This window comes from Bos javanicus, chromosome 22 (assembly GCF_032452875.1).
Source record: "Bos javanicus breed banteng chromosome 22, ARS-OSU_banteng_1.0, whole genome shotgun sequence".
Classification (NCBI taxonomy): domain Eukaryota; kingdom Metazoa; phylum Chordata; class Mammalia; order Artiodactyla; family Bovidae; genus Bos; species Bos javanicus.
Genome location: NC_083889.1, coordinates 37,485,548 through 37,505,239, shown reverse-complemented (window position 1 = coordinate 37,505,239; position 19,692 = coordinate 37,485,548). Strand labels below are relative to the sequence as shown.

The window sequence follows — 19,692 nt, the reverse complement described above, 5'->3', positions numbered from 1 at the left end:
AGGATCACATGAAAGAAATCATAGCTTCTGTCTGACAGAGGCATGAGCACCCCACCTTCTATGTTCCTTTTCCATAAGATTTCTTAAGATTTCACAAACTTAAAGCCCATGCTCCATGGCCAGAGAGAGAAGACCGCCCAAAATGAAACCCTGGAAAAGAGAGTGTTTTGGTGAAAACAAACAGAGGCAGTACCAGAGGCATCAGGGAAGGCAGAGAAGGATGCAATCGAGTTGGTTTAATTAGAAGTTTAGACTGTTTTATCTTATTTATCAACCCTATCCACCCACTTAGGTGATTTTTCTTTTTTTTCTTCTGCTTCTTTCTCCAGGATAACTGGAATCAGTGTTGAGATGAAAAGTTAGACCCTGGCCTGGGCAGGGAGACTGCTGAAGAATTAAAAATATGAGTGTGGCCAAGTGACGGCCTCATCTGGGTATTCAAGGAAGAATGGGGAGCTGCCATGTAAGTCCATACAGGCCCCTAAAGATGTTGTATTTGCACTTTCCCTCTTGTTATGTCTTATGATCCTCCTGGGTAACTTGTCTATGATCAGATCAGTTCAGTGATCGTTCAGAGTTACGGAGCACGGTCCACGTTCAGTTTTATATGGCCAGTAGTGAAGAAGGGCTCTCTGTGTCCAAGACAGATCCAGAATTAGCACGGTGACACACGACTAGGTCAGGAAGCAAAGGCATAGGACAGTAGGGTCCAAGTGGCAGTCCAGGTTTCATTTTCAAAAGCAGGGCTGTTCAGAGGTGTTTGTGATTCCTCGGTCCTGAGTGAGACCCTGACGGTGGATAGAAGTGGCGTGGAGGAAAACAGCACTGGAGTGAAGGCTTGGGAAGTGAGCTGTCACTGTACAGGTTGTCTTTTCCAGAGGCGTTAGAGTTGAGAGGGAGTCAGAGCCAGCTGCTCAGGTTTGGAGTGAACGGGACATGGTGGCTTGGAGTTCTCAGGGTGGTGAGCACAGTGAGTGCTGGGTAGTGAGCAGCTTCATCGAGAAGGCATTTTGAATGAGGGTGGAAACTTAACGGCCAGCAGAGAAGCAAGGCAGTAGGGAACCATGGACATCATCTTGGCCCCAAGTTCCTGAGGTGTAGATGAAAGAAGATCCTCTAAGCCAGAGGGTTTCAAGAAAAGTAGAGTCCTCAAAAAGCTAGTATAGAGTTTTACCAGTACCCACCTGACCTGCCTCTTGAGAAACCTGTTTGCAGGTCAGGAAGCAACAGTTAGAACTGGACATCGAACGACAGACTGGTTCCAAATAGGAAAAGGAGTACGTCAAGGCTGTATATTGTCACCCTGCTTATTTAACTTCTATGCAGAGTACATCATGAGAAACGCTGGGCTGGAGGAAGCACAAGCTGGAATCAAGATTGCCGGAAGAAATATCAATAACCTCAGATATGCAGATGACACCACCCTTATGGCAGAAAGTGAAGAAGGACTAAAGGGCCTCTTGATGAAAGTGAAAGAGGAGAGTGAAAAAGTTGGCTTAAAGCTCAACATTCAGAAAACGAAGATCATGGCATCCGGTCCCATCACTTCATGGCAAATAGATGGGGAAACAGTGGAAACTGTGGCTGACTATTTTTCTGGGCTCCAAAATCACTGCAGATGGTGCTTGCAGCCATGAAATTAAAAGACCTTTACTCCTTGGAAGGAAAGTTATGACCAACCTAGACAGCATATTGAAAAGCAGAGACATCACTTTGTCAACAAAGGTCCATCTAGTCAAGGCTGTGGTTTTTCCAGTGGTCATGTATGGATGTGAGAGTTGGACTATAAAGAAAGCTGAGCGCCTAAGAATTAATGCTTTTGAACTGTGGTGGTGGAGAAGACTCTTGAGAGTCCCTTGGACTGCAAGGAGATCCAACCAGTCCATCTCAAAGGAAATCAGTCCTGAATATTCATTGGAAGGACTGATGCTGAAGCTGAAACTCCAGTACTTTGGCCACCAGATGCGAAGAGCTGACTCATTTGAAAAGACCCTGATGCTGGGAAGGATGGAGGGCAGGAGGAGAAGGGGGCAACAGAAGATGAGATGATTGGATCTAATCTCAAGATGAGATGATTGGCATCACCGACTCAATGGACATGGGTTTGGGTGAAATCTGGGAGTTGGTGATGGTCAGGGAGGCCTGGCGTGCTGTGGTTCATGGGGTTGCAAAGAGTCAGACACGACTGAGTGATTGAACTGAACTGAGAGTCCTCAAAAACCTAGTATAGAGTTTTATCAGTACTAATAATCCCAGTGATTGCAGAGGCTCTTTGGAAAAGCAGATCTCTGGTAACTTCCTAAAGAGAGGGTTGCTACAGTTGTCAGGGCGCCACCTGGTGGTAAGACTAGGTGATCACTCCCACAAGGCGGTGTCAGGATGTATGATACATAATTGCTGGAATGAAGGCTGACTCATCACTCGCTAGTTGTGCCTTCTATTTCTCACATCCAGTGTACACAGGGTAGATTATGCCATTACAAGAGATTTCTGAACGACAGGACGTCACCTTCCCCCTTGACCATGTACTTCAGGGTTATAATGGCCTGGACTGAACTGACATGCATTCTTTATAATTTTTTTATCACTCTTTTTCAAAGCATTTTTAAAATGTTTAATTGAAGGATAATTGCTTTACAATGTTCTGTTGATTTCCGCCATATGTCAACATGAATCAGCCAAAGGTCTACATATGCCCCTTCCCTCCTGAACCTGCCTCCCGCCCCATCCCACCCCTCTAGGTTGTCACAGCCCACAAGGCTGAGCTCCCCGCATTATACAGCAGATTCCCACTGACTGTCTCTTTTGCTTCTGGTCACGTGTATGTCTCCATGCTACTCTCTCAGTTCATCCCTCCCTCTCCTTCCCGCACTGTGTCCGCAAGTCTGTTCTCTGTGTCTGCATCTCCATTGTTGCCCTGCAAGTAGGTTCATCAGGACTGTCTTTCTAGATTTCTCATATATGCATTAATATATGCTATTTGTTTTTCTCTGACTTACTACTGTATGTAATAGGCTGTCCGTTCATCCACGTCACTAGAACTGACTCAAATGCATTGCCTTTTATGACTGAGTAATATCCCATTGTATGTATGTACCACACTTTCTTTATCCATTCGGACATCTAGGTCGCGTCCATGTCCTGGCTATTGTAAACAGTGCTGCAGTGAACACTGGGGTACGTGTGCCTTTTGCCATTGTGATCTCGGAGCACGTGCCCAGTAGTGAGATTTCCTGGTCATATGGTAGTTTTATTCCCAGTTTTTAAAGGTCTGTCCATGTTGTTCCCCATGGTGGCTGTATCCGTTTACATTCCCACCAACAGCGTGTCACGCGTCGCTCATATTGTTTGTAGGTCTTCAAAAATGGAAGAACAGTGTACGCCTGCGACTCTCTGCCTTCAAAGCCCAAACCAGTGATTATTGGAGCATTTCATGTATTCACACAGGAATGTAACTTCATTTCCCCATAGCTGCTTTGAAGGTAAGAGGTTTGTCATTAACAACTGTGAGTTTTTGGAGCATTACGAACGTGCAGGATTACAACAGCCTCCTGTCTTTTCATCCTGAAATCAAGGACCGATGTCAAGTGTCAACTCCTAATCATCTTCAAAAACAGGTTCCCCTCCCCACCTTTTTTTTTGTTCAGTAGTTTTTTAAATTGCACCTTTTTCCTTTTTTAAATTGAAGTATAGTACATTTACAATGTTGTGCCAGTCTCCCTGTGTAGCAGTGACTCAGTTTTACACATACACATTCCTTTTAGGTAATCTTTTCTGTTATGGTTTATCCCAGCAGACTGAATATAGTTCCCCGTGCTGTACAATCGGATCTTGGCGTTTATTCATTCTGAATGTAATACTTTGCGTCTCCTAACCACAAGTCCTCACTGCATCATCTCCCGTCTCTCAACCGTGGCAACCAGAAGCCTAGTCTCTCTGTCTGTGAGTCTGTTTCTGTTCTGTTGATGGGTTCACTTGTGCCGTATTGTGGATTCCACGTGTGAATAATATAATCCTTTATTTGTCTTTCCCATTGGGAATTACTTCACATAGTATGGTAATGTCCAGTCGCATTCATGGAGCTACAGCGGCATTATTATGTTCCTTTACAGGCTTAGTCATCCTCCACTGTATATACACCACCGTCTGAAGGTGGGCGCTGGTTGCTTCTAGGTCTCGGCTGTGTAAATACTGCTACAGTGAATACTGTGGCGCCTGTGTCTTTTCGAATTATGTTCTCTCTCCACTGAGAGGCCCAGGAGTGAGATGACTGGATTATGTTGTAGCTCCATTTTTAGTTCTTTGCTGCTGCCAAGTCGCTTCAGTCGTGTCTGACTCTGTGACCCCATAGACGGCAGCCCACCAGGCTCCCCTGTCCCTGGGATTCTCCAGGCAAGAACACTGGAGTGGGTTGCCATTCCCTTCTCCAGTGTGTGAAATTGAAGTCGCTCAGCCGTGTCCGACTCTTAGCGACCCCATGGACTGCAGCCTTCCAGGCTCCTCCGTCCATGGGATTTTGCAGGCAAGAGTACCGGAGTGGGGTGCCATTGCCTTCTCCATTTTAGTTCTTTAAGGAAGCCTTATACCATCGTAAGTAAGTGGAAGTTGCTCGGTGATGTCCGACTCTGCAACCTATGGACTATGGGATTCTCCAGGCCAGAATACTGGGGTGGGTAGCCTTCCCTTCTCCAGGGGATCTTCCCAACGCAGGGATTGAACCCAGGTCTCTTGCATTGCAGACAGATTCTTTACCAGCTGAGCCACGAGGGAAGCCTGTTATCCATCATGGCTGTTACCAATTGACATTCTTTGAAATGGCATAAGAGGGTTATCTTTTCTCCAGGCCATCTCTGACATTTAACATTGGTAGTCTTTTTGACGATGGCCAATCTGAGTGGTGGGAGGTGATACTTCGTTACAGTTTTAATTTGCAGTTCTCCAAAGGTAACTGACTTGGAGCCTCTTTTCATATGCCTTCCAAATAAAAGGAAAGCAACAATAACAAAAAACAATCTGCAGTAAATTGAACTCTTAAAGGTTCACCATGTTTTGCGCTGGTGTTGAGTTATCTACCTAAGGACATGCTTAAGGAAGGATGTCCATCACACCCCATGTGCTCAGTCACTTCAGTCATGGTGAACTCTCTGTGACCCAGTGCACTGTAGCCCTGCAGACTCCTCTGTCCATGGGGTTCTACAGACAAAAATGGATCTCCTCCTCTCCTCCAGGGGATCATCCTGACCTAGGAATGGAGCCATATCTCATGCGTCTCGGGAACTGCAGGCGAATTCTTTATCCACCGAGCCACCAGGAAAACCCTTACCCACCAAAGGCCTTGCAATTTGAAGTGCTACTAAACATTCATTTTTAAGTTGTTCTTATGGGAAGAATCGGCAAGGCAGCGTAACTTTCTCAGGCCACTTTCGAATTTCTTGGCAACCGGAGCCCTAGAGAAAAGTCATGTTCCTGGGTTGTAGATGAGAGTGGAATGTGCCAGGGCTCAGGCCTCCTTACATCTTTCTCCGAATCAGCCTCAGACAAAGCCCAAGCCTGCACAGAAGGCAGTGCTGGGGAGGCCCTGGTAGTCAGGTGGGGAGATGCTGAAGTAGGAGGCTGAGGTGGGGACCCACCTCGGGGAGACTGGACAGCACGTGCCTCTTCAGAGCTCTCTCAGCCTAGAGGGTCCACTGGCTTTTGAACACACCATGCACACTGTGGTTGAGCTGTGGAGCAGTCTGCCTGGATCTGGAGTGTGGGGTCCAATCCCCCACGGACCAGGCTCTCCAGGTCCAAGGAGGGCATCTTTTTGGCACATCATCCCCAGCTCCCTCAGCTCCAGCTCAGTCTGGCCTTGGGTCCCAAGTCTGCTCAGGCTTCTGTGGTTTGAAAGCAGCCCAGGGTCCCCAGGCCTGAGCGGAAGACCGTTCAGTTTGGTTTGTTTTGAAAGTTAATTTTTCTTGCATGGTGATACAGTTCATTTCCAGTGCCGTGTGTGTTTTAGGTGTAGTCACCTGATTCAGTTACACCTGTTTGTAATTACAGGCTGCTTAGAATTCCCGGTGCTAAAGGCTAGGTCCCTGTGGATTATTTATTGGATTATTTATTGTATGTATATGACTGTCCATATGATAATCCCTACTTCCTAATTTACAAAACTGAATTTATAAGTATGTTCATTGGTATCAGTTTTTAGATTGTACCCAATGGAGTTAAACAGCTGTCCTTCTCTGACTGACCTCCCTTAGGATCATCATCAGCATGTCTGTTCATGTTGCTGGAAAAGACTTTTTCATACTTTTTGATTGCTGCATCATTTGCCAGTGAATATATGCATATGAGTGTGTGTGTGTGTGTGTGTGTGTGTGTGTACCACGTGTTTATCCATCTCTGAAAGTGGATACTGTGTGTGCATGCAGTCTTCAGTTCAGTTCAGTTCAGTTGCTTGCTCGTGTCCGACTCTTTGCGACCCCATGGACTGCAGCACACCAGGCTTCCCTGTCCATCACCAACTCCTGGAGTTTGCTCAAACTCACGTCCATTGAGTTGGTGATGCCATCCAACCATCTCATCCTCTGTTGTCCCCTTCTCCTCCCACCTTCAGTCATTCCCAGCATCAGGGTCTTTTCAAATGAGTCAGTTCTTCGCATGAGATGGCCAAAGTATTGGAGTTTCAGCTTTAGCATCAGTCCTTCCAATAAGTATTCAGGACTGATTTCCTTTAGGATGGACCGGTTGGATCTCCTTGCAGTCCAAGGGACTCTCAAGAGTCTTCTGCAATACCACAGTTCAAAAGCATCAATTCTTTGGCACTCGGCTTTCTTTATAGTCCAACTCTCACATCTATACCTGACTACTGGAAAAACCATAGCTTTGACTAGATGGACCTTTGTTGGCAAAATGATGCGGTCTTGGGGTGTGATAAATATCGGTGCAGTGAGCACTGGAGCATAGGTGTCTTATCAGATGGTCTGTTATCCACATGCAGAGGCCTAGCATTGAGAAGGCCAGAGATTGTGGTAGCTCCCATTTAGTTTTTGGAGGGACCTTCCTCCTGTTCTGTGTCCTGGCTGTTCGCAGTTGTTGTTACCCAAAGAAAATATGAAAGGGTTCTGGTTTCTCCAGGCCCTCTGCAGCATTTATTGTTGGTGGTGTTTTTGTGAATGACTGTTGTGAGTGGTGGGAGGTGGTACCTCATTGTAGTTTTGATGTGCTGCTGCTGCTGCTAAGTCACTTCAGTCGTGTCCGACTCTGTGTGACCCCATAGACGGCAGCCCACCAGGCTCCCCCGTCCCTGGGATTCTCCAGGCAAGAACACTGGAGTGGGTTGCCATTTCCTTCTCCAATGCATGAAAGTGAAGTCGCTCAGTCGTGTCAGGCTCTCAGCGACCCCATGGACTGCAGCCTACCGGGCTCCTCAGTACACGGGATTTTCCAGGCAAGAGTACTGGAGTGGGGTGCCATCGCCTTCTCCGAGTTTTGATGTGCAGTTCTCCATTAATGAGTGATCTGGAGCCTGTTTCCTGTGCTCTAAGGTGACCTCTTGAGATTGTCTTCTTGAAGGTTCCCTTTGTTTTGATATGCTCTCCGATTACCCATCCCAGCACATTGCTTGAGGAGAGGGGTCTCTACAGCCCCACAAGCTTTGTGAGTTTGAAGTGCTCTAAAACACTGATTTTTAAGCTGTTGTTACCAGAAGTGCCCACAAGGCGGCAGCACTTTCTCAGGCCCATTAGAAGGCCTGCCGTCTTGTGGACACATTCCTTATGGCTCAGCTGGTAAAGAATCTGCCTGCAATGTGGGAGACCTGGGTTTGATCCCTGGGTTGGGAAGATCCCCTGGAGAAGGGAAAGGCTACCCACTCCAGTATTCTGGCCTGAAGAATTCCATGGACTGTATAGCCCATGGGGTCCCAAAGAGACACGACTGAGCAACTTTAACTGGCAGCCAGAGCCCTAGAGACAAGTTGTGTTTCTGGGTTGTAGATGAATGGAATGTGCCAGGGCCTGGGTCTCCGTACATCTTCCCCTCTATCTGTACCACCCAGACAAATCCCAAGCCTATGAAGAAGGCGATTCGGGGATGCTGTGGTAGCCACTTGGGGACATGCCGAGGTAAGAGGCTGTGCTGGGAGCCCATCTCAGGGAGACTGGAACCAGCAGCCTATTTGGAGCACTCTCTGCCTAGAGGGTCCACCGTTTGTGGGGTGTACTAGGCTTGGCTGAGCTGTGGGACAGCCTGCCTGGATCTCTAGCGTGAAATCCCTTCGCCATGGTCCAGGCACTCCAGGTTTGAGGAGGGCTTCCTTCTGGTACACCATCCCCAGCTGCCTCAGCTCCTGCCCAATCCAGCCTTGGGTCCCGGGGCACTCAGGCTCCTGGACTGTTAGAGCCGAGGGGCCCCTTGACTGGGTGGAACACCGTCATATTTGGTTTCTTTTGAAAGTTCCTGTTTCTTGCATGTGGATGCAGTTCATTTGCAGTGTCCTGTTTCCTTTGGGCGTACAGCCGCTGGGTTCACTTATGCATAAATGTCTTGCTCTTGGAACTGTTTTTCTGGGTAGAGAGTTAGAGGCTGCAGAGTAGAAACCCATCTACAATATGCTAGGTCCTTGTGCATTTTTTATTGGATGTATATGACTGTCCCTCTGTCAGTCCCAAGCTTGTAATTTATAAAACTTGGTTAATAAATGTGATCATTGGTATCAACTTTCTCATTGTACCCAATGGAGTTTTCTTAGGCAACTGTTCCTTGTCTGACTAGCTACCATTAGGATCATCAAAATGTCTGTTCATCTTGCTAGAGAAGGTATTTTGCATACTTTTTGATTGCTGTGTCATATGCCAGTGAATATGTGTATATGAATATGTGTGTGTGTATATATATGTGTGTATCATGTGTTTATCCATCCATCTCTGAAAATGAGCTCTCTGTGTGCATGCAGTCTTAGGCTGATAAATATTGGTGCGGTGGATGCTGGGGAGTAGGTACCTTATCGGATGATCTGTTCTCCACCTGCAGAGTCCCAGCGCTGAGAAGGATAGATACTGTTGTAGCTCCTGTTTACTGTCTGAAGGACGCTCCCTCCTGTTCATTGTCCTCGCTGGCCCCAGTTGATATTTCCCGAAGCAGATGTGGGAGGGCTCTGGTTTCTCCAGCCCCTCCTCAACACTTATTATCTGTAGTGTTTTTGTGAATGACGGTTGTGAGTGGTGGGAGGTGGTACTCATTATGATTTCGATGTGCAATTTTCTACTAATTAACGATCTGGAGCCTGTTTCTTGTTCTCCCCAGACAAGCAAGCAAACAAAAACACTATTGTGCCTTAAAGTGAGCTCTTGAGATTGTCTTCTTGAAGGTTCCCTTTGTTTCGATATGCTCTCCGATTATCCACCCCAAAGCATTGTTTCAGGAGAGGTGTCCCTACAGCCCCACACTTCAAAATTTGTGAATTTGAAGTGCTCTGAAGCATTTATTTTTAAGCTGTTGTTACTAGAAGTGTCCACAAGGCGGCAGCACTTTGTCAGGGCCATTTGATGTTTTCCTGGCAACCAGAGCCCTAGAGAAAAGTCATGTTCCTGGGTTGTAGATGAGTGGAATGTGCCAGGGCCTGGGTCTCTTTACGTCTTCTCCCTTATCTGCACCACCCCAGACAAATTCCAAGCCTGCACAGAACGCGATGCTGGGCATGCTGTGGTAGTCAGGTGGGAGATCCATGGTGTAAGAGGCTGTGGTGGATATCCACCTTGAGGAGACTGGAGACGAGGTGCCTATTCGGAGCTCTCTCTGCCAAGAGGGTCTACCCTTTTGGGCGTTCTAGACTTGGTTGAGCTGTGGGACGGCCCACCTGATCTGGAGCGTGGCGTCCCGTGCCCATGGACCCGGGTGTCCAGGTCCGAGGAGGACTTCTTTTGGGCACGTCCTCCCCAGCTGCCTCAGCCCCCGCCCAGTCCGGCCTTGGTCCCACGGCTACTCAGGCTCCTGGGCTGTGAGGGTGCCCAGGGACCCCAGGACTGAGTGGAAGACCGTTCACGTTTGGGTTCTTCTGAAAGGTGATGTTTCTTGCGTGGTGGATAGAACTCGTTTCCGGTGTTGTGTTTGTTTTGGGTGTCCAGCCACCTGATTGACTTACGCATAAGTGTCTTCCTCTTGGAACTGTTCTGCCCTGTAGGTAGAGGCTGCTGAGTAGAATTCCCTCTGCTGTATGCTAGGTCCTTGCACATTTTTATTGTACGTATATGACTGTGACTCCGTTAATATCAAGCTTCTAATTTATAAAACTCAGGTGATAAATGTGGTCATAGGTATGAACTTTTAGATTGCACTCAATGGAGTTTTGTTAGGCAGTTGTTCTTACTCTGACTAGCTTCCCTTAAGATCATCAGTGTCTGTTCATGTTGCTGGAAAGGCATTTTGCGTGCTTTTTGATTGCTGTGTCATATGCCAGAGAATATATGAATAAGGATGTGTGTGTCTGTGCGTGTGCCACGTGTTCATCCATCTGTCTCTGAAAATGGACACTGTGTGTGCATGCAGTCCTGGCCTGAGATAAATATTGGTGCGGTGAACTCTGGAGTGTAGGTGTCTTTGTGGGTGACACGTTCTCCGCCTGTGCAGTCCCAGCATTGAGAAGAATACATAATGTGATAGGTCCTGTTAAGTGTTTGGCAGAAGCTCCCTCCTGTTTTGGGTCCTGGCTTTCTCCAGTTGACAGTTCCCAAAGCAAACGTTGAGGATTGCCGTTTCTCCAGGTCCTCTCCAGCTGTGTCTGTAGTCTTTAGTGAATGAGCATTCTGAGTGGTAGGAGGTGGTACCTGATTAATAGTTTTGATGTGTGGTTCTCTGTTAATTAGCAATCTTGAGCCTGTATCCTGTGCTTTCCAAGCAAAAGAAAAAAAGAAACATTAATATGCCTTAAAGTGACCTCTTGAGATTGTCTTCTTGAAGGTTCCCTTTATTTTGATATGCTCTCTGATTACCCACCCAGCACACTGCTTCAGGAGAGGTGTCCCTACATCCCCGCAGTGTAGTTCACTCAGTCGTGTCCAACTCTTTACAACCCCATGGACTGCAGCACAGGAGGCTTCCCTGTCCATCACCAACTCCCAGAGCCTGCTCAAGTTCATGTCCATCGAGTCACTGATGCTATCCAACCATCTCATCCTCTGCCATCCCCTTCTCCTCCTGCCTTCAATCTTTCCCAGCATCAGGGTCTTATTTCTAATGAGTCAGTTCCTTGCATCAGGTGGACAAAGTATTGGAGCTTCAGCTTCAACATCAGTCCTTCCAGTGAATATTTAGGACAGATTTCCTTTAGGATGGACTGGTTTGATCTCCTTGCAGTCCAAGGGACTCTCAAGAGTCTTCTCCAACACCACAGTTCAAAAGTATCACTTCTTCGACGCTCAGCCTTCTTCATGGTCCAACTTTCACATCCATACATGACAACTGGAAAAACCAAAGCTTTGACTACATGTACCTTTGTTGGTAAAGTAATGTCTCTGCTTTTTAATATGCTGTCTAGGTTGGACATAGCTTTTCTTCCAAGGAGCAAGCGTCTTTTAATTTCATGGCTGCAGTCACCATCTGCAGTGACTTTAGAGCCCAAGAAAATAAAGTCTGTCACGGTTTCCATTGTTTCCCAATCTATTTGCTGTGAAGTGATTGGACCGGATGCCGTGGTCTTCATGTTCTGAATGTTGAGTTTTAAGCCAGCTTTTTCACTCTCCTCTTTCACTTTCATCAAGAGGCTCTTTAGTTCTTCTTCACTTTCTGCCTTAAGGGTGGTATCATCCGCATATCTGAGGTTATTGATATTTCTCCCGGCAATCTTGATTCCATCTTGTACTTCATCCAGCCCAGCATTTCACATGATGTACTCTGCATAGAAGTTAAACAAGCAGGGTGGCAATATATAGACTTGACGTACTCCTTTCCCAATTTGGAACCAGTCCATTGTTCCATGTCTGGTTCTAACTGTTCCTTTTTGACCTGCATACAGATTTCTCAGGAAGCAGGTAAGGTGGTCTGGTATTCCCATTTCTTTAAGAATTGTCCACAGTTTGTTGTGATCCACCCAAAGGCATTGGCGTAATCAATGATGCAGAAGTAAATGTTTTTCTTTAATTCTCTTGCTTTTTCTATGATCCAACGGATGTTGGCAATTTGATCTCTGGTTCCTCTGCCTTTTCTAAATCCAGCCTGAACATCTGGAATTGCTTGGTTCACATACTTTTGAAGCCTGGCTTGGAGAATTTTGAGCATTACTTAGTAGCGTGTGAGATGAGTGCATATTTGAAGTGCTCGAAAGCATGAATTTTAAGCTGTTGTTATGAGAAGTGTCCACAAGGTGGCAGCACTTTCTCAGGCCCATTTGAGGTTTTCCTGGGAACCCAGGGTCCTAGAGAAAAGTCGTATTCCCTGGTTTTAAATGAGAGTGGAACTTGCCAGGGCTCGAATCTCTTTATGTCTTCCCCCTTTTCTGCACACCCCAGAGAAATCCCAAGCCTACACAGAAGCAGAGCCTGCGATGAGTGGTAGTCAGGTGGGGAGATGCGGAGGGAAGAGGCTGTGGTGGGATCCCACATCTGGGAGACAGGGCCAGGTGCCTGTTCAGAGCTCTCTCTACCTTGAGGGTCCACCATTTTCTGGGCATATGAGGCTTGGCTGAGCTGTGGGACAGGCTGCCTGGATCTTGAGCGTGGAGTCCTGTCCTCCGGGGACCAGGCACTGCAGGTCTGAGGAGGGCTCCTTTTGGTACGCCCTTCCCAGCTGCCTCAACTCCAGCTCAGTCCGGCCTTGTGTCCCAAGGATGCTCAGGCTCCTGGGCTAAGAGAGTGCCCAGGGGCCCCTGGACTGAAGGGAATAATGTTCGTATTTGGTTTCTTTGAAAGTTGTCTTCTAGCATGGTGGATACAAATCATGTCCAGTGTTGCCTTTGGTTAGGATATATAGACACCTTCCCTTATACATGTATGTCTTCTTCTTGGAATTGTTTTTCCCTATAGGTAGGTAGAGGCAGCTGAGTAGAATTCTCTCTGCTATACTTGAAGTCCTTGTACATTATTTATTGGTATATATATGAGTGTCCCTGTATTAATCCCAAGCTTCTAATTACAAAGCTCGGTTGAAAACTGTGTGTTGATATCTGTTTTTAGACTGTACCCTCTAAACTGTACCAGTGGAGTTTACTGAGGTAGTTGTTTCTTCTCTGAGTTGCTTCGCCTGTCGTTAGCGTCTCTGTTCATGTTGCTGGAAAAGGCATTTTGCCTACTTTTTGATCGTGCTGTCCTATGCCAGTGAATGTGTGTATACAGATGTCTGTATGTGTGTCATGTGCCACGTGTTCATCCATCCATCTCTGAAAATGGGCTCTGTGTATGCATGCAGTCTTGGCACGTGATAAATAGCATTGCAGTGAATACAGGTGTGTAGGTGTCTTTTCGGATGATACATTTTCCACCTGCAGAGTCCCAGCATTGCAAAGGCCAGATACTGTGGTAGCTCCTGTTTACTTTTTGAAGGACGCTCCCTGCTGTTTTGTGTCCTGGCTGTTCCCAGTTGACACTTCCCAAAGCAAGTGTGTGACCCTTCTGGTTTCTCGAGGCCCTCTGCAGCATTTATTGTCAGTAGTCTTTTTGTTAATGACCGTTCTGAGTGGTGGGAGATGGTACCTCATAGTTTTGATTGCAGTTCTCTATTCATTAGCAATTTGAAGCCTGTTTCCTGTCCTTTCGATAAAAAAGAAAAGAAAAACCACATTCATGTGCCTTAAAGTAACCTCTTGAAATTGTCTTCTTGAAACTTCCCTGTGTTTTGATATGCTCTCCAATTACCAACCCCAGCACATTGCTTAAGAAGTGTCCCAGCAGCCCCGCAGACTTGGTGAATTTGAAGTGCTCTAAAGCAGATTTTTAAGCTGTTGTTACTAGAAGTGTCCACAAGCGGGCACCACTTTCTCAGGCTCATACGGGGGGTTCCTGGCAACCAGAGCCCTAGAGAAAAGTCGTGTTCCCTGGTTGTAGATGAGAGTGGAATGTGCCAGGGCTCGGGTCTCATTACATCTTCCCCCTTATCTGCACCACCCAGACAAATGCCAAGCCTCCACAGAAGGCTATGCTGGGGATGCCGTGGAAGCCAGGTGGAGAAAATGCTGTGGTAAGAAACTGTTGTGGGAACCCATCTTGAGGAGACTGAAGACCAGATGCCTAATCAAAGCCCTCTCAGCCTAGAGGGTCCACTTTTTCCAGCATACTGTGCTTTAGTGAGCTGTGGGGTGGCCCAGCTGGATCTGGAGCATGGGGTCCCATCCGCCAGGGACCAGCCACTCCAGGTTCAAGCAGGACTTCGTTTTGGTACCCCCTCCCCAGCTGCCTCAGCTCCAGTTCAGTCCAACCTTGGGTCCCAAGGGTTCTCAGGCTCCTGGGATGTGAGAGTCCAGTGACCCCAGGACTGAGGGGAATACTGTTCACATTTGGTTTTATTTGAAAGTTAATTGTTCTTGCGTGGTGGATATAAGTCTTTTCCAGTGTCATGTTTGTTTGGGGTGTACAGCCACCTAATTCACTTGTACATTTATGTCCTCCTCTTGGAATTGTTTTGCCCTGTAGGTAGGTAGAGACTGCTGAGTAGAATTCCTTCTGCTACACGCTAGGTCCTTTTGGATTATTTATTGTATGTATATGACAGTCCGAATGTTAATCCCAAGCTTCTAATGTACAAAACTTAGTTGATAAATGTGTGCATTGGTTATCAGTTTTCAGCTCTTACCCAGTGGAATTTTCTGAGGCAATTATTCCTTCTCCGACATGCTTCACTTAGGATCATCAGTGTCCATTCATTTGCCGCAAAGACATACTGCATGCTTTTTGATTGCTACATCATATGCCAGTGAATGTGTGTATATGGGTGTGTGTGTGTATGTATGTATGTGACTGTGTGTGTCCCACGTATTTATCACCATCTCTGAAAATGACCTCTAGGTGTGCATGCCGTCTTGGCCTGTGATAGATACTGGTGCAGTGGACACTGGGGTGTGGAGGTCTCTTTTGGATGATCTGTTCTCCACCTGCAGAGGCCCAGCACTGAGATGGCCAGATACTGTGGTAGCTCCTATTTAGTTTTTGAAGGAAGCTCCCTCCTGTTGTATGTCCTGGCTGTTCCCAGTTGACGTTACCCAAAGCAAACGTGGGAGGGTTGTGTTTTCTGAAGGCCCTTTCCATCATTTATTGTTGGTAGTGTTTTTGTGAATGATTGTTCTGAGTGGTGGGAGGTTTTACCTATTTATGGTTTTGATATGCAGTTCTCTATTAATTAGCAGTGTGGGGCCTGTTTCCTGTGCGGTGCAAATAAAATAAAAATTAAACCAATGTGCCTTAAAGTGACCTCTTGAGATTGTCTTCTTGAATGTTCCCCGTGTTTTGATATGCTGTCTGATTACCTTCCCCAGCACATTGCTTGAGGAGAGATGTCCCTACATCCCCACACAGGCTTTGTGATTTGAAGTGCTCCGAAACACTGGTTTTCAACTGTTATTACCAGAAGTGTCCACAAGGCGGCAGCACTTTCTCAGCCCCACTTGAGGATTTCCTAGCATATTCAGAGCCTTAGAGGAAGGTCGTTTTCCTGGGTTGTAGATGACAGTGGAATGTGCCAGGACTTGCTCTCCTTACATCTTCCCTCTTATCTGCACCACCCCAGACAAATCCCAAGCCAGCAACAGAGGTGATCCTGGGGACGCCATGGTAGTCTGGTGTGGAGATGCCAAGGTAAGATGCTGAGGTGGGAACCCACATGGGGGAGACTGAATGGTGTCTGTTCAGAGCTCTCAGCCTAGAGGGTCCACCTTCTTGGGGGGCCTACGAGGCTTGGTTGAGCTGTGGGACAGCCTGCCTGCATTGGAGAGTGGGGTCCCATCCCCTGCGGTCCAGGCACTCTAGATCCAAGGAGGGTGTGTTTTCGGTACCTCCCCCGAAGTTTCTTCATCTCGCTCAGTCTGGCCTTGAGTCCAACGGCTGCTCAGGTTCCCGGGGTGTGACAGCAGTAGAAGGCCCCCAGGCCTGAGAAGACGACTCTTCACATTTGGTTTCTTTTGAAAGTTAATGTTTCTTGTGTGGTGGATACAGTCCCAGTGTCCAGTTGTTCTGGGTGTACAGCCACGTGATCCACTTCCACATATATGTCTTCCCCTTGGAACTGTCTTGCCCTGAAGGTAGTTAGATGCTGCTGAGCAGAACTGCCTGTGCTATATGCTTGGTCTTTGTGCATTATTTGTTGTACATATATATGACCATCCCTCTGTGAATCCCAAGTTCCTAATTTACAAAACTCAGTTGAGAAATGTATTCATTGATGTCAACATTTAGGTACCAAATAGAGTTTTCTTAGGCTGTTGGTCCTCTCTGCCTTCCTTCCGTTAGGATATTCATCAGTGTATCCATTGTTGCTGGAAAAGATAGTTTTCATGCTTTTTTGATTTGTGTGTGTGATTCCAGGGAATATTTGTTTATGCATGAGTGTGTATACGCATTTATATGTGTGATTATGTTTGTTTACCGTGTTTATCCACCCATCTGAAGATGGACACTGTAAGGTGCTTGCAGTTTTGTTGTTACAGGAAGTGTCCACAAGGCGGCAGCATCCCCTCAGGCCCTGCTCTTGTCTTTGGCAACTGGAGCCCTACAAAAGCTCTGCACCTGTAAGAGTGCAGTGTGCCAGGGCTTCTGTCTCATTATCTTTCCCCTTATCCTGCACCCCATACACAGATTTGAAGGCTGCCTCAAGTGTGATGCTGGGGATGCTGTGTTAGTTAGGTGGGGAGATGCTTAGGAGACTATCCATGGGAACCCCACATATTCTGTGTATAAGACTGTGCTTATGTTAATGCCAACCTTGTAATTAAGAAAACTCGGTTTTTAAGTGTGTTCACTGGTACGTCTTTAGATTCTGCACGTAGGAGTTTGCGTTAGGTGTCGGTCCCTCTCTGACTTCCTATACCTAAGAGCATCATCACAGGATGGTCACTTAAGATCATTCACATCACTGGAAAAGGCATTTTGCGTGCTTTTTGATTGGTAGGTCGTATTCCAGTGTGTATATATTTGTGTGTGTGTATACATATATATGTTCTATACACACACATCTTTACCACGTTTATCCGTACATCCCTGACCATGAACTCTGTGGTGGCTTGCAGAGGTGGCTGGTGATAAATATCGCTGCAGTGAATGTTGGGATGCAGGTGTCATTTGGAATTACATTTGTTAACTTGGAGAGACTCAAGAGAAACCAGGCAGGAGTGAGAAGGCCAGAGTATGTGGTAGACCTATCTTTAGCTTAAGAATCTCCATGCTGTTTTTTTTTTTCCTTCTGTTAGCAGGTTACATTCGCTGAAAACACAATGGCAGTGTTTCTTTTTCTCCACGCCCTTTGGCTTGACTGACTAGATTTTTTAATGATACCCCTTCTGACTGGCATGAGGTGATACCTCAGCATTTCCATCTGTATTAGTCTAATAGTCTTTTTTGTCTTCCATTCATTTTTCCTTTTGAGAAAGGTTAAGGTTTGTCCTCATTTTTTAATTGTGTTGTTTTTGCTGTACAACAGTGGAAGGACTGTAAGTGTACATACACCCCTCCCTCCGACCCCCACTTCCTCCCGAGAAACCCCCCGCGGTGAGCTGGGCCGTCACGCTGCAGCTTCCCGCTGCCTGTGTCGCCCGGGAGCTGCTAGTGTCAGTGCTGCTGTCTCGGTTCATTCAGCCGCCTGTTCTCTCTCTCGTTTCCACAAGCGTGTGCTCCACCTCTGCATCTCTGTTCCCGCCACGCAAATAGTTCCACCAGAAACTTAGTAACACACAGTTTTTGACGGTATTTCCTTTCCTAAAAGACTACTGGTAAATTATAGTATCATCTACAGCTCTTCTTTCTCAAAACATTTTTCTCAGTTATTCTGTCGCAGTGTTATCCTAAGAAAGTCCGATGCCAAAATCTTCTGTGCTATTGTATGGAAGATTAAATTTTACTGTGGTGTGGTAAGACTACTCAGTGACTGATTGTCATTGGAATTTGATACTCCAACACAAAGTCTATAGTGTATTCAGAAGTCCAGGTTGGTGTCATGTCATTTTGATGTGTTATTTGCTTTAAGACTCCATTTTGCAATAAATATTTTCAAAGTTAAATATTCATAAGATTGTTCATCCCAGTGGATGCACTTTATACTTGGAGTGCATCATGAATGAGATTATGGTTTATAAAAGTGAGAAGTGTCCAGGTTTGATTAAAAACATTGAGCAAAAGGAAGAAAGCTTACGAGTATTTAAAATGGACTAAACACAGCTGTTCCCTCTGTCCCTTAGCAGGAAACTGTCATTTGATGATAATCTTGTTTTTGTATTGGGATGTGTACCCTTCATGAGTAAAACCTCAAAATTAGGACTTTAGTTCTTTGAATGGCTTCTCCTAGATGAACAGCATCTGCTTACCATCAGCCCCAGGTATACAGTACAGAGAGACATGCGACCTGGACAGGAAACTCCCAACAGCCGTGGGGCCAGGTGGGTAGTAGAAGCTAACAGGGCAGGAACGGGAGCCTGGCATTAACCTCATCTGTATTACAGCAAAGCTAGGTAAGTGACTTTGAATTGTCTTTTTATTTTTAGATAGCCGCCATGAATTTTTTTCCCAGAAATTTATCGGGTGGTGGGAGGGAGCTGGGGACCGTTGTAGCCTGTAGTTGACCAGTCTGCAAGCTGGTAGCTTCTGGAAGCCTCTCACTGGTCAAAAATCAGAGAAGCAAGGCTCAAAACCATCATCATTCTATGTAGTCTTAGTATATAAAAAACATAAGTGATGAAAAACATCAGTGAGATCACCAGTTTGGAATATAAAATGCAGCTTAAGTGGCCTCGGCAACTATGTGACGGCAGGTTCCTGCTAACAGGTGTGGTGATGCCCTAAGAAATACATGTTTGAGTACAGTGTTTTACAGTTTGTAATGTTTTTATGTAAATGAACGTCATAAGCTTGATTTTCTACTGCAGTCTAAAACTGAGGAAACAAGCTGAAGGAAATCTTTCCCTTCAGCATCAGATACCAGCATGAAGAGAGCAGAGATCAGAGTTTGGTTTTCTAGCCGCAGTGTTCAGGGCTATCTGTCCTATACTGTACGGCCTCCAAAACCTGGACTCCCTCACATCAGAATCATATTGCTTATGCACCATAAGGCAAGTTCCCTAGACATTTATCTGCAGGCTTGGTTTTCAGCTTCCCCATCTTGCGCTAGGAATGAACAGCATTTCTTTCTTTTTTATTTAGTGTCTCTTACCTATTACCCTCCTCTAATTTTAGGTGGTAGGGCTAAAATGGTTTAAAAAAAAAGCCAACATCCAGCCTACATTTCAGTTGAAATGCTTTGCTCTGTGATCACGTCAGTCTAGGTGGTTTTATAGCGGGGAGTTGAGGGAAAGTTATTTTAAGAAACTGACATTTTAATGGTACTTTTCCCCTCTAGCATGAACTGCAATGAGGTAACTGGCTGAAAACGAATCCTCCAGAAGGAACGCAATGAGTGATGCCTGTGTTGGCCTTAACGGACAGCACTGATCCTATGGTTGTGGATTTTGTTAAGGGTACTTACATTTCCAGTTTCTTGAAGAAATTAGTGATCCAAGTTGGTAAGGTTTTTAGTAGCCTC

At 46.1% G+C, this 19,692-nt stretch overlaps 1 protein-coding gene across 5 annotated transcripts in view; it reads left to right on the top strand.

The window, feature by feature from the left end:
* The window catches only part of ATXN7 (ataxin 7), a 163,447-nt gene that overhangs the window by 140,366 nt on the left and 3,389 nt on the right, over window positions 1-19,692 (top strand). For all 5 annotated transcript variants that reach the window (XM_061396501.1, XM_061396503.1, XM_061396502.1 and 2 more), the window contains 4 exons: window positions 330-463; window positions 3,355-3,482; window positions 18,488-18,625; window positions 19,510-19,627. The gene's annotated coding sequence lies outside the window, so the exon portion shown is untranslated. The remainder of the gene's footprint in view (window positions 1-329; window positions 464-3,354; window positions 3,483-18,487; window positions 18,626-19,509; window positions 19,628-19,692) is intronic.